The 12,555-nt window shown below is 45.5% G+C and overlaps 1 protein-coding gene across 1 annotated transcript in view; it reads left to right on the top strand.

Moving 5' to 3' along the window:
• The window catches only part of Bfsp2 (beaded filament structural protein 2), a 53,794-nt gene that overhangs the window by 31,142 nt on the left and 10,097 nt on the right, over positions 1 to 12,555 (top strand). The gene's annotated exons all lie outside the window — the stretch shown is intronic.

Raw genomic sequence — 12,555 nt, 5'->3', positions numbered from 1 at the left:
TGATTTCTGCTGCAGCCCCTCATCTTTGCCGCTGTAGTGTATCAGCAACCAGAGACAATAGATAGCAGCAAGCATTCCTGTGTTCCAATAAAACTTTATTTATAGCTGGGCATGCTTTTGATCCAAGCACTTGGGAGGCAGAGGCAAGTGAATATCTGTGAGTTCAAGACCAGCCTCATCCCTATAGCTAGTTCTAAGACCCGTCTCAAAAAACAAATTATAGAACAGAGAGTGAACTAGACTTGGCCTTCCAGCTGTTAAGTTGCCGGCTCCTACTATGTACAGCAGAGCACCGATCTCAAGGATCCACAAAACTTAGCCCAACACGTTAGTGGCATCAGCAGCAGGTTGCCTTTGAATCACTGACTTAACTGATGCTTTGAGATGTTATTTTTTTCTTTTGAGTATTTTGCAAGTTATTTATTTGTTTGTTTGTTTGTTTGTTTACTGGGTTTCTCGAGACAGGGTTTCTCTGTGTAGCTTTGTGCCTTTCCTGTAACAAGTTAATTTCTTAAGTAGCCTGAATTATATTAATGAGAAAAAAAAGCCAAGTTGTATGAAACCTCACAAATAACAAAAGAATTACTAGAAAATAGACTGTAGAAGGTTTGACCTTCCGCTCTGCCCCTGCCACTCACCTGGGGACCTGGAAACAAGAAGGAGAGGGAGGAGCAGATAAAAGACCTGGGAAAGACGAGCCAGCCGCCGCTGCTGGTGCTCAGCTGATCACTTTCTATGCCAAATGCACAGTAGGGTCGTCTCAGAAATAGTGTCTATGGTGTACTCTAGAACAACTAAATCAGAAGGAGCAGAAAGACTTTGAGATTTTTTTTATTATTATTGTTAATAAAAGTTCTCAGGGGCTGAAGAGATGGAGCTGTGGTTAGGAGCACATACTGCTCTTCCTGAGGCGCTGTTTAGTTCCTAGCACCCACAGCAGATAGCCCACAATCACCTGTAACTCCTGCTCCAGGAGATACAGCATCCTCTTCTGGCCTCTGATGCACTTGCGTCTACAGGTACACATATGTGCATGCACACATACACACATACGTGGACACACATAACTACTAAAGTCATTTTTAAAGTTCTCTGGACAATTCTGACCTTCCTTCAGCCTTGAGGACCATGACAGTCCCAAGAGCTGCTGAAAACAAAAGGAGGGCCCTTTGCCACTTGCCTCTCCCTGACTCTCCATCCCTCAAGCCCCTAATGATCAACAGGACCATTTCAGCAGCATCTTCCCTGATTCTGCATCCCTCAGATGTTCATTTTTTTCCCCAACCCTGTTTCTCCACTCCTGTTCCCCACCCCACCCCACTGCCTCTGTTACTACATCGAGTAACATGAAGTCAAATCAGAGAGCAGATCTGCTCTTCTTAAAGAGATGTATGAATATTGAAGGGGCCTGGGGACCATCTAAAACCATTCCCTCAAGTACTGAGTTGTGTTTAAGAGATGAGGAAACTGGCCAGGCGGTGGTGGAGCACACCTATAATCCCAGCACTCGGGAGGCAGAGCCAGGCAGATCTCTGTGAGTTCGAGGCCAGCCTGGGCTACCAAGTGAGTTCCTGGAAAGGCGCAAAGCTACACAGGGAAACCCTGACTCGGGAAAAAAAAAAAAAAAAAAAGATGAGAAAACTGAGACCTGGAAAGTGCAAGTGAATCCCCAATGTCACTCAGCTGATTGGTAGCACCAGGCACAACTCTGCTGGCTCAAGTCTAAAGAGCTTCCTTCTATAACATCAACATCTTTCCTCCTCCTCCCCTCCTCCTCCACCTCCTCCCCTCCTCCTCCTCCCCTCCTCCTCCTCCCCTCCTCCTTCTCTAAATTTTTGAAACTGTCTCATATATCATAAGCTGACCTCAAACTCCATATGTAGGCAACGAGGACCCTGAACTCTTAAATTATTTATTTTATGTGTATGTGTGTGTGCCTGAGTGTACATATGTGCGCCACATGCATGCAGTACCAGGGAACATCAGAAGAGGGCATCGGATCCCCTGATGCTGGAATGAGCTACCATGTGGGTGCTGGGAACCCACATGGTCTTCTACAAGAACAGTGAGTACTCTTAGCCACTGAGCCATCTCTCCAGTCCCAACCTCGAAATCTTGATACTTCTGCTTCAGCCTCCTAAGAGCCAGGCTGACAGGTGAGCACCACCACACCCACCTGGTCCATTTGCTTGTTTGAGTTAGGGTCTCTCTGTGTAGCCCAGGCTGTACCTGATCTCCCCATTCTCCTGCTTCAGCTTCCCATGTGCTAAGATTACAGCTGTGCCACACAAACACTATCCACAGAATCAACTAAGCAGGGCTCCTAGGGGTGCACAGAGTCTGAAGTGACAATCATGGACCCTGTATGGATCTGAGCTAAGTCCTCTGCATATACTTTATGGTTGTTGTGGTAGTTTGGATGTAATTGCCCCCCCCCATTAACTCAATAGGAAATGGCACCATTGGGAGGTATGGTTTGTTGCAGTGGGTGTGGCTTTGTTGGAGGAAGTGTGTCACTGTGGGGGTGGGCTTTGAGGTCTCATATATGCTCAGGCCACATCCAGTATCTCAGACTACTTCCTGTTACCTGGGGGATCAAGATGTAGCTCCTTCTCCACTCTCAGCTCCTTCTCCAGCACCATGTCTGCCTGCATGCCACCATGTCCTGCCATGGTGATAATGGACTAAACCTCTGAAACCGTAAGCCATACAATTAATGTTTTCCTTGATATGAGAGTTGGTGCCTAGTCTTATTGTAACTTATGCCTGTTTGTTTGATATCCCTGGGGGACCTGCTCTTTTTTGAAGGGAGGAGTGGATCTGGAGGAGAGAGGAGGTGGGAGGAGGACTGGGAGGAGTGAAGGAAGGGGAGACTGCCATCAGGATGTTATGTAAGATCGAAGAATCACAGAAAAAAAGGTAAAGTTAGTTACCACTGAGAAGTGAGATTATGGGAGTTTAAAAAAAAAAAAAAGATTACAGGTGTGCACCACCACACCTGACTGGCTGTGTCTTTCCTAGCTCTGTTTCCAAAGCTATTCCCAGGAAGCCCAGCAGTTTGCAGCCTGACCTCCCTGCCGAGCACTGCTGGAGTGCACACCACACTGACTGACTGTATCTTTTAAAATGGTCTGGGTCATTATCGTTATCGGAAATAAATCCTGCCTCATGTGAAAATTAAAACCCCTGACAAAACTAGCAATTACCATTCACCCTGTCCTCTGCTAATCGTCATCAGCTTAACAGTAATTCAAACATTACTTCTGAACAGTTCCATTAGTGTTTTTAATGGAGTGATCGGAAAGCCGCATCTCACAGAAGACACAGCATTTGTTTTCACTTGGCCAGTACTGCCTGGGCCTCCTGCAGAGACACAGGACTCAGAAAATATTTGCAGAATGAGTGATTTCCTCTGATTGTCAACAGAGATCCGAACTGACAGCCAGAATTCCTGCAATAAATAGCTCTGTCAGCCGTGCCTGTACCCTCGGGGGTTGACATTTGCCTGCCCTGAGCATCTCATGTCTGCTACTTGGCAGCAAAGCCAAGTGGGAATGGCTCAGCACTGCTTCCAAAGGCCTTCAGAAAGGGAAGGAAAACACACATTTAATTACCTTTTGGCCCAAGGAGGCTGAAAATTAATTAACATGATTAATTTATGTCTTAGTTTATACTTCCCCAGAAGCAGATCTGGAGATAAATATTGGAGTGGTGGTGATTTATTTGGAATTAGTGGGTAAGTCAGGGGTGGGAGAAGCAGTAAAGGGGAAGCAGAGAAGGGAACCAACAAAGCCTGTCTTTGAGAGCAGCTGAGTTTGGAGCAGAAGCTCAAAGGGATGCTGAGAAGTGGTGCAGACTGCAGAGGAAGGAGGCAAGGAGGCTTCAGCAACACTAATACTTCAGCTATCTGCTAGCCAAGTGACCTTTCCAGTGTGCTTCAGGGCAAGTTCAGGCAGAGATGCAGAGTCGGGCAGTGGGGAGCTGGACCATGAAACGTTGAAGGCCCAAGGGAGGAAGACAGGTGCATGAGCATCTGATGCAACTAGAGGCCCAGCTTTTGCTGGTATGTGCTTGTTGGTTGTTTTGCGTGTGGTGTGTGTGTGTGTGTGTGTGTGTGTGTGTGTGTGTGTGTGTGTTCAAGAGCACAAGCTCAACTATCTGAGGAATGCCATCTACCTTGTCGGGGTTTTTGTTTTGGGTTTGTTTGTTTGAGTCAGGGTCTCTCATTGGCCTGGAATGAAGTAATTAGACTATAGGCAGTCCAGCAAACCCCAGGGAATGCAGCAATGTGGCTAACCTTGAATTCTCATAGTCAGACAATTAACTGAGTTTCACTCCGTGGGTGGAATCTGAGCGCAAATGACTCTATTTTTACTTTTCCCCGATACACTGAGGCCTTCCAAAGGAACTTGTTTGAGAATAGTGCCCTGCATCATCATCATCATCATCATCATCATCATCATCATCATCACCATCATCATCATCATTATTATTATTATTGAATTTTAGTCTTATTTATTTACTTCTTATTCGTTGAGTCAGGTTCTTGTTATGTAGCCCAGCCTGGCCTCCAATTCACAATCCTTCTACCGATGCCTCCCAAGTTCCTGGGTCATAGTATATGTCACCCACCAAGCTAGACATTTTTTAAAACACACCAAATGTCTATACCTCTTGTACACCAGGAAATTCTTCAAATACCAACCACATGCCCCACTATTTGATTTAGTTCTGGCATCCTGTACCTGAGGTTTTCGCCAGCTCCTATAGGTTAAGGGTTCACCTTGACTTCAGCTGACAATCAAGTCCTGCCCTCCCACTTCTGATCAACCATCCCTACTGGGGGATTTCCACAATCCCCTCCTCAGATTCCATTAACTGCTAGAACAGCGCTGGCTCGTAGAACCCACGGAAACCCATCCCTTGTTTTCTCCCATTCTCTATAACAGACACAGCTCAGAACAGTCAAGTGGGAGAGATGCATGAGGTCAGATGTAGGATGGAGCTGCAGATCTGTGTCCCCTCCCAGAGCACCACCCTCCCTCCCCGCACCTCCACTGCCTACCAGCCTGGAAGCTCTCCAGTGCTCGCTCGGCCTTCTGGGGTTCACGCTGCCTTCATTCTAGACATAATTAATTAAATCACCATTAGCAATTAAGTCAGCTCTCACCGATTCAGTCCCTCCCCCCTCCCTGAGTTGGGAGTGAGGGTAAAAGCTCTAGCTTCTAATCATGGCGTGGGAAGCGGGGAGCCACTAACCCCTACACCCTTTAGGGTCTTACTAAAGACAACTCTTTAACATGAACTTGAGTGTTGTTAAACGAGATTTGTTACCAATGATAGAAAAACACACTCCTTTTATTTTTATTTTTTTCACTTTGGAGCTATTTCAGGATCTAGAAACAAAAACTAATCATAACTGAGAACATTCCTTCGGCTCTCATCATCTAGGAAGTTGCCAGGGTTTTAAGAGCTCTGGCTGGGAGCCAGAGACAAAGACCAAAAATATCAAATATGTTTCATTATGTCACAATATCACACATTGGAGTACCGTCTCCAACCTGCAGCCCAATGACCTTACAAAGACCACCTTGGTAAATCACTGGAGTGCCTGCTATCATTCACCCTGATCCCAGCAAGCCAGGAAACAGTGTCACACAGAAGCAGGGCCAGTCCATAATCCACAGACACTGTGGTGAGACATCCCCACTAAAGGATCCATAACCGGGGGCCAAGCATTCAGACACATGAGTTTGTGCAGGGGAGCTCACATCCAGATCACAACAACTCCCATTTCACAGATATATTTAATGGAAAGAATGTGAGAAGAGGTGGAAGGAAGGGACCAGAGGGGAGGTCAGGAGGAGGGAGAATCTTCTAGTTTCCCTGATTTCATGTAAGCTTTTCTATCACAGAATGTGATCATTTCAGTGATGGCCTTTGAGCGCCACAAAAATGATATTCTGGGCAGCCCAAAACACACTTAAAAAAAAAAAAAGATTTATTTCTTTATTATGTACACAATGTTCTGCCTGCACACCAGAAGAGGGTACCAGATCACATTACAGATGGTTGTGAGCCACCATGTGGTTGCTGGGAATTGAACTCAGGACCTCTGGAAGAACAGCCAGGGCTCTTAACCTCTGAGCCATATCTCCAGCTGCCCAAAACTCTTCTGGCCTCCAAGAGTACAAGGCATGCATATGGTATACATACATATAGGGAAAATACTCATACATATAATAAAATTAATCAGTTAAAAAAATAGTCTGTTTCAGCCAATAGAAAAACAGTATCTGTGTTGGACCCTTGGTCTGATTAAATTAGCTTTACCCTGATGCTCTTACTTTTGATGAACTTTAGGTTAACCAACTTAGAGGCAGAAGGACACCTTCAAAAGCTGTTCACCTGGTTATATAACATAGCCTAGTGTGGTGGTTTGAAGAAAAAAAAAAATGGCCCCAAAAGGGAGTGTTACTATTAAGAAGTGTGACTTTGTTGGAGTGGTTGTGTCCTTATTGGAGGAAGTATGTCACTATGGGGGTGGGCTTTGAGGTCTCCTATGCTCAAGGGCCCAGTGTGTTAGTCTACTTCCTGTTCCCTGCATATCCATTCTCTAGCACCATGTCTGCCTGCATGCCGCCATGTTCCCCACTGTGATGATAATGGGCTAGAAGCTAGCCCAAATTAAAATTTTTCTTTTCTAAGAGTTACCATGGTCATGGTGTCTCTTCACAGCAATAGAAACCCTAAGACACCTAGTTATGAGCTGATTTCAGAGGGCAGAGACAGTAGAGGCCATCTGAGAACCCCATCATCTGCCTCCTCTCACCTCCAGCATACCTCCCCTGCGGAGGAGAAGTCCTCTCTTCTGGCCACGGGCGGACCTTTGCTCCCTTACCCTAAGCTGAGTATGCAGTCCTTTTCTGGCTAGCAAGCTCTGTTCTTCCATCTTACCCTCCTCCCTGTGGTGGTTCCTCTGCCCGAAGCCAGCTGCACACCCCCATTTCCTGAAGTCTCACCCTTCCATTTGCTCTCCACCTCTGAACAGTGTACGGAAACCAGAGACTTACTCCGTTCCCACCGCCCCACACTAGTAGCCACCTGGCTGAGAGAGAACTTGGCCCCTGGGGCCTCAGCCCCTTAACAAACAGGTCTTTCCCCTGCTGGGCTCAAACAAGAGAGTACAGGGCAGCTTGAGGCATCTGTGATCAAGAACTTTCTCTAAACTTGCCACCATTGTGTCTTTAACAGTCAGGGTGATGGGCTGGACACACTATTGAGAATGAAAAGAGGTGGGTAGACAGAAACAAATTGTCAGGTTTCCAGATGGTAATAGTCGCAAAGCTGAGAAATTATACGGTGGAACAAGAATTTATATTCCTTCCAAAGATGCATCTGAGAGTACCCTTTTCCCCACATCCTCACTGATCATATGTGCTCTGTATTTTAGGTAAGAAAATTATTCCTCAGTGTAGTTCTGATTTGCCTTTCTCATATGTTAAGGAGGCAGACATTCTTCTGATACACTGGATTCCATACACATTTGCTTTCCCATGTACTGACAGATCATACTTTTACCCTTTTCACTTACATTTCTGACTTTTTACTTAGTTTTGCTGTGGCTCTTTTTATATCACAGAAATTAGTTCTGTCAACCAGGCATGGTGGTACATACCTATGTAACTGGAGTTTTTTCCAGTCCCGCCCACCCCCATGGTCCCACTGCCACTTACAAAATGATCACTCAGAGGCTTAATATTATTTACAAACTGTATAGCCTATGGCAGGTCTCTTGCTAGCTAGCTCTTATATCTTAAATTAACCCATTTCTATTAATCTATGTTTTGTCACGTGTTCCGTGGCTTTACCAGTCTGCTGACATGTTGCTTCTTGGGTGGAAGTCTCTCCAGACTCCACCTTTCTCTTTCCTGTCTCTCTCCTTGGATTTCCTGCCTCCTCAAAGCTGCCTTGCCATAGGCCAAAGCAGCTTATTTATTAACCAATGGGAACAACATATGCTCACAGCGTATAGAAAGACATCACCCAGCATAACTATAATCATTTCACTCAGGAGGTTGTGGCAGCCAGATCACTGCAAGTTCAAGGCTTACCTGAGCTAGGGAGTGAGACCTTGCCAAAGGGAAAGAAAGCTAAAGAAGATAAATCAGTCCTGTCTCTGGAATCCAAGAATGTGTGTGTGTGTGCGCGCGTGTGCGTGTGCATGTCTGTGTGTGTGTGTGTGTGTGTGTGTCTGTCTGTCTGTCTGTCTGAGTAGATGTAAGAGGTGTCTGTGTGTGTGTGTATGTGTGAGTGTGTGTGATGTAAGGTAGGTGTGTGTGTGTGTGTGTGCGTGTGCATGTGCGTGTGCATGTGCGTGTGCATGCGTGCGTGAGTGTGTGTGTGTGTGCGTGTGCATGTGCGTGTGCATGTGCGTGTGCATGCGTGCGTGAGTGTGTGTGTGTGTGTGTGTGTGATATAAGATAGGTGTGTGTGTGTGTATTCCAGCACTGGGTTCCTGTGGCATGCTACATTTGTGGCACTTCTGGGCAGGGGAAGAGAATCAGAGTAGCTTTTGAAAGAGAAAATAGGACTTCCTATTGAACAGTTCCCTCCTGTCCTTTGATTCTTTACTGAAGAAAACACAGACATCACAAAGGCTGCGCTCAGGTTCATCTTCATGTTTTCAAGCCCTCAAGCAGTCAACAACCAGTAGTTGAACGGCCGACTGCCTTCTCAACTGTCCGCTGAAGCAGTCCCACGCACTCATGCATTCACAGCCCACAGGCAGCGCTCACACCAGGTCTGAGGCTTTGGTGGGTAGTGTGCATAGTCCCTGTCTCAGAAGGATGCCTTTCCCTGGTTACCTGGTTTGCCCGACCCCAAAGCATCTCATAGATGCTTTTAATTGGCTGTTCCCACAAAAGATATAAAGATCCTACTTCTAAAATAGGAGATTTTCAAAGATGAAACAGCTCAAATCATCCCTGGAGAATTAAGATACTGTCACTCATATTCCACACATAGCCGTCTCCTAGGATACAAACAAACAAGTCCCTTAAGAGTAGGATGATCCTAATAAACAAAGACAAAATTACTATAATTCAGACTTCTCCAATAATTAAGAAAAATCTATTTTTTCTCCCTAGGCCCATTGGTGAGTTGCTTTTAGCAATACAGTATGTTTAATTACATCCAAGATAATGGGTGGGGCAGTAAGTTCCTAAAGCCATTACCTCAGATGTTTCTTTTGGCAGCTTCCACATAGTCTGGGAATTGGCCCTCCACCTCAGAGAAAAACTTCAGAAGCCAGGTGACTTTTGTGTCCTCTCTAGGAGCAATGTGACCCTGCCTCGCCAGGCCAGCATTATGCTTGTGTTGAAGTTTCACTGAGTGTCATACTACTTTTTAATATACCCATGAGGAGGGTGCCCCGTGTCACTGGAACAGGCTGAATAGCATCCAGACTTCTCCCAAATATATCCTGCATTGGGCAGCAGGAAAGGGGGCTGGGGGCACAAATCAAGAATGCATGGCCAAAAGCTCTCTGGCAGCTAAATAACACATGGTACCACATGACTGAAGCGGTTTATAAAGCTTATAATCATGGTAGCTGGTCTTCCTGATGGAGAAAAGATCTGGTCTAGTCCCATTCACAGGAGGCCTTCTTCCTTGAGTACCCAGCATATGCTGGGCCCATATTGTTGACCTTTGGTGAAGGCTGTGGAGTATGCCCTGGGTTTGAAGAGCCAGTAAGCTACCCAGAAGGATGGGAAGCAATCACTGCATGCCCAGTTTCTACAATCTAGCAAGGCTGGCTGGGTAGGAAGCAGCAGTAGACAGGCCACCATTCCACACGGCAGGATGAGACTTGCCAGCAAAGCCCCAGAACAGATCATTTCCTGAGGACTACCAGGTGACAGAGACCCCTCCAAGCATTTGACAGATAAGCTCTCAATCTGTCCAGATAGGAGTTCTGATTTTCACCCATTTCTGAATAAACTGAGGCACAGAATGGAGAGGTAATACCTAAGACCATGCATGTGGCAGAGCCATACTCTGACTGCAGAATCAACACTCTCTTGGTTCTTTTCTGCTTTTGTTTTGAGACAGGGTCCTCTGCAGACCAGGCTGGCCTTGGACAGTCTATGGTGATGAGGATGACATGGAATTCTTGCTCTTCCTGCCTCTGTCCCAAGTGCTGGGATTACAGACGTGTGGCACCACACCCAGGATTAACACTCTACTGCTAGGCTCAGATGGACAGACAGAGCATGTAGATAAGAGATTGTGATTCAGTTTCTTAAGAATGATCAAGGGACACAAGGCAGTGGTGGTATACCCCACTCTCCGGAGGCCAAGGCAGGTGGATCAGTGAGTTTGAGGCCAGCCTGGTCTACAGTGAGTTCCAGTACAGTCTGTACTGTTACACAGAGAAACTCTGTCTTCAAAAACAAAACAAAAAGAATAAGCAAGGGACATCGTATAGGCTATGAAATGAGGAGTCTATGCTGGGGTTAAAGATATCCTGGACTTATCAGGATCGTTTCTAAAACAATAGTTCTCAACCTTCCCAACACTGTGACCCTTTAACACAGTCCTCATGTTGTGGTGACCCTCAACCATAAAATCATTTTTGTTGCTACTTTATAACTGTAATTTTGCTACTGTTATGAATCACAGTGTAAATATCTGTGTTTTCCTATGGTCTCAGGAAACTCCTATGAAAGGCTTCCAGGGGTCATGACTCACAGGTTGAGAACCACTGTTCTAAAGCAAGATGCTATGCCCTCTTCTTCTAGATCAGGCGCCCTTGTGGCCCCAGGAACCATTGCTTCCCTTTCTCCAGGACAAAGAACACAACAAAGTCAGCATGTTCTTGTGAAATCTTAAAAGCATGCTGGCCCCATATTCTTGCAAGACTGTGTGTTCGTGTCTAGTTCAAAGCTTAGTGCTCCCATGTTTCTCTCAGACCCACAGCAACTGCTTGGAGAAAGGCAAACACACCCTGAGCTTCTGAGAGCTAGCTCAGCCTGGATGCATGATCTACCAGAACACCCGCTATTTCTGAGATCAGGGAGTGGCACTGCTCACTTGCTACTCTCTCCCGCTAAGAGTCCACTCTGTCCTTACCCCACAAAGTAGTATTTCTTTCAGTTTTGAGTCAGAGCCAATGCTGCTTGTGAGATTGTCAATGGTGATCAGAAAAAAAAAAAAAAAAAAAAAAGGTCTGGTTTAGTGCTATTTTTTCCCATTCTTCCCTCATTTGTTCCCCAATAGTTAAAGTCCTAAGCACTTGATTATGATTACAAAGTGTGGGTACATGTGTGTGCAAGTGTGGATGCGTGTGGGGAGGCCAGAGGTTGATGTTGGTATCTTCCTCAAAAGCTTCCACCATATTTTTGAGATAGGTTCTCTCATTATTGGCTAGGCTGTGTGGCCAATGAGCTCCAGGGGTCCTCTTGTCTGCACATCCCACCCAGCTTGGGGTTATAGTACCCAATATTTTACATGGATATTGAGGATTTTAACATCATGCTTATGTAGCAATCACTTTGTTGACTGAGCTGTCTCCCCAGCCATGATTATAAGTGTGTATGTGTATGAGTCTTTTGAGACAAGGTCTCTCTGTGTAGCCCTGATTGACCTGGAACTCACTGTATAGACCAGAATGGCCTCAAAGTCACAGAGAGCTACCTATCTCTTACTTCACAAGTGCTAGGATTAAAGGTATATACCACCACCCCCAGCTATATTTTTAAAAAGATATGTATATTTTACTTTATGTGGATGGGTACTTTACCTGCATGCATGTATGTGTACCACTTGCATTCCCGATGCCCTCAGGGGTCAGAAGAGGGCATCAGATCCCCCTTGGAGTTACAGATGGTCATTAGCCCTGGTGTGGGTACTGGAAGCCAAGCCTAGATCCTCTGCAAGAGCAGCAAATGCTCTTAATCACTGAGGTATCTCTTAAGGCACATGATTATAATTTTTGAGTGTGAAAATCTCCATCACATTTCAAAATGTCAGCATGCTCTGTTGACCCAGAAATGGAGCCAAGATTTCAAAGCCTAGGTACCAATATATTTGAATCCTATCATATACCCTAAACAAATACACTGAATCCTATCTCCTCGGGGTCTGGGATCACAAGGCTACTGTTGAGTCCATAAGGAGAAATATGCAGGCATGGGGTTGAAATGGAAACAGAGAATTATTACAGTTGCTAGAAAGCAGAATCCTAAGGAGCCATTGGAGAAGAGCGTGTAATATTTTTAGGAGTTAAAGCAATTAGCTGTGAGCATCTCATGTGCGAATGATTTGAAGGGCAGGGTTACAGGAGTAAATGATTCTGGAATACATAGTGAGCAAATGAAAGTCTTTTTTTCTCTTCCAACTTTCAACCAGAAGAAAGGCTCTGGCTGGTGCTGGCAGATCTTTCTAACCTCTGCAATACTTGGTAATCTTACCTTTCAACAGAAAGCCAGGCCGTGAGACTCAGCCACCAGGCAGGCAGGTAATGGGTAATAGAACTGACTAATTTTACTTGGC

The sequence above is a fragment of the Onychomys torridus genome, chromosome 7 (genome assembly GCF_903995425.1).
Source record: "Onychomys torridus chromosome 7, mOncTor1.1, whole genome shotgun sequence".
Classification (NCBI taxonomy): Eukaryota; Metazoa; Chordata; class Mammalia; order Rodentia; family Cricetidae; genus Onychomys; species Onychomys torridus.
This window is presented reverse-complemented; position numbering and strand designations above follow the sequence as displayed.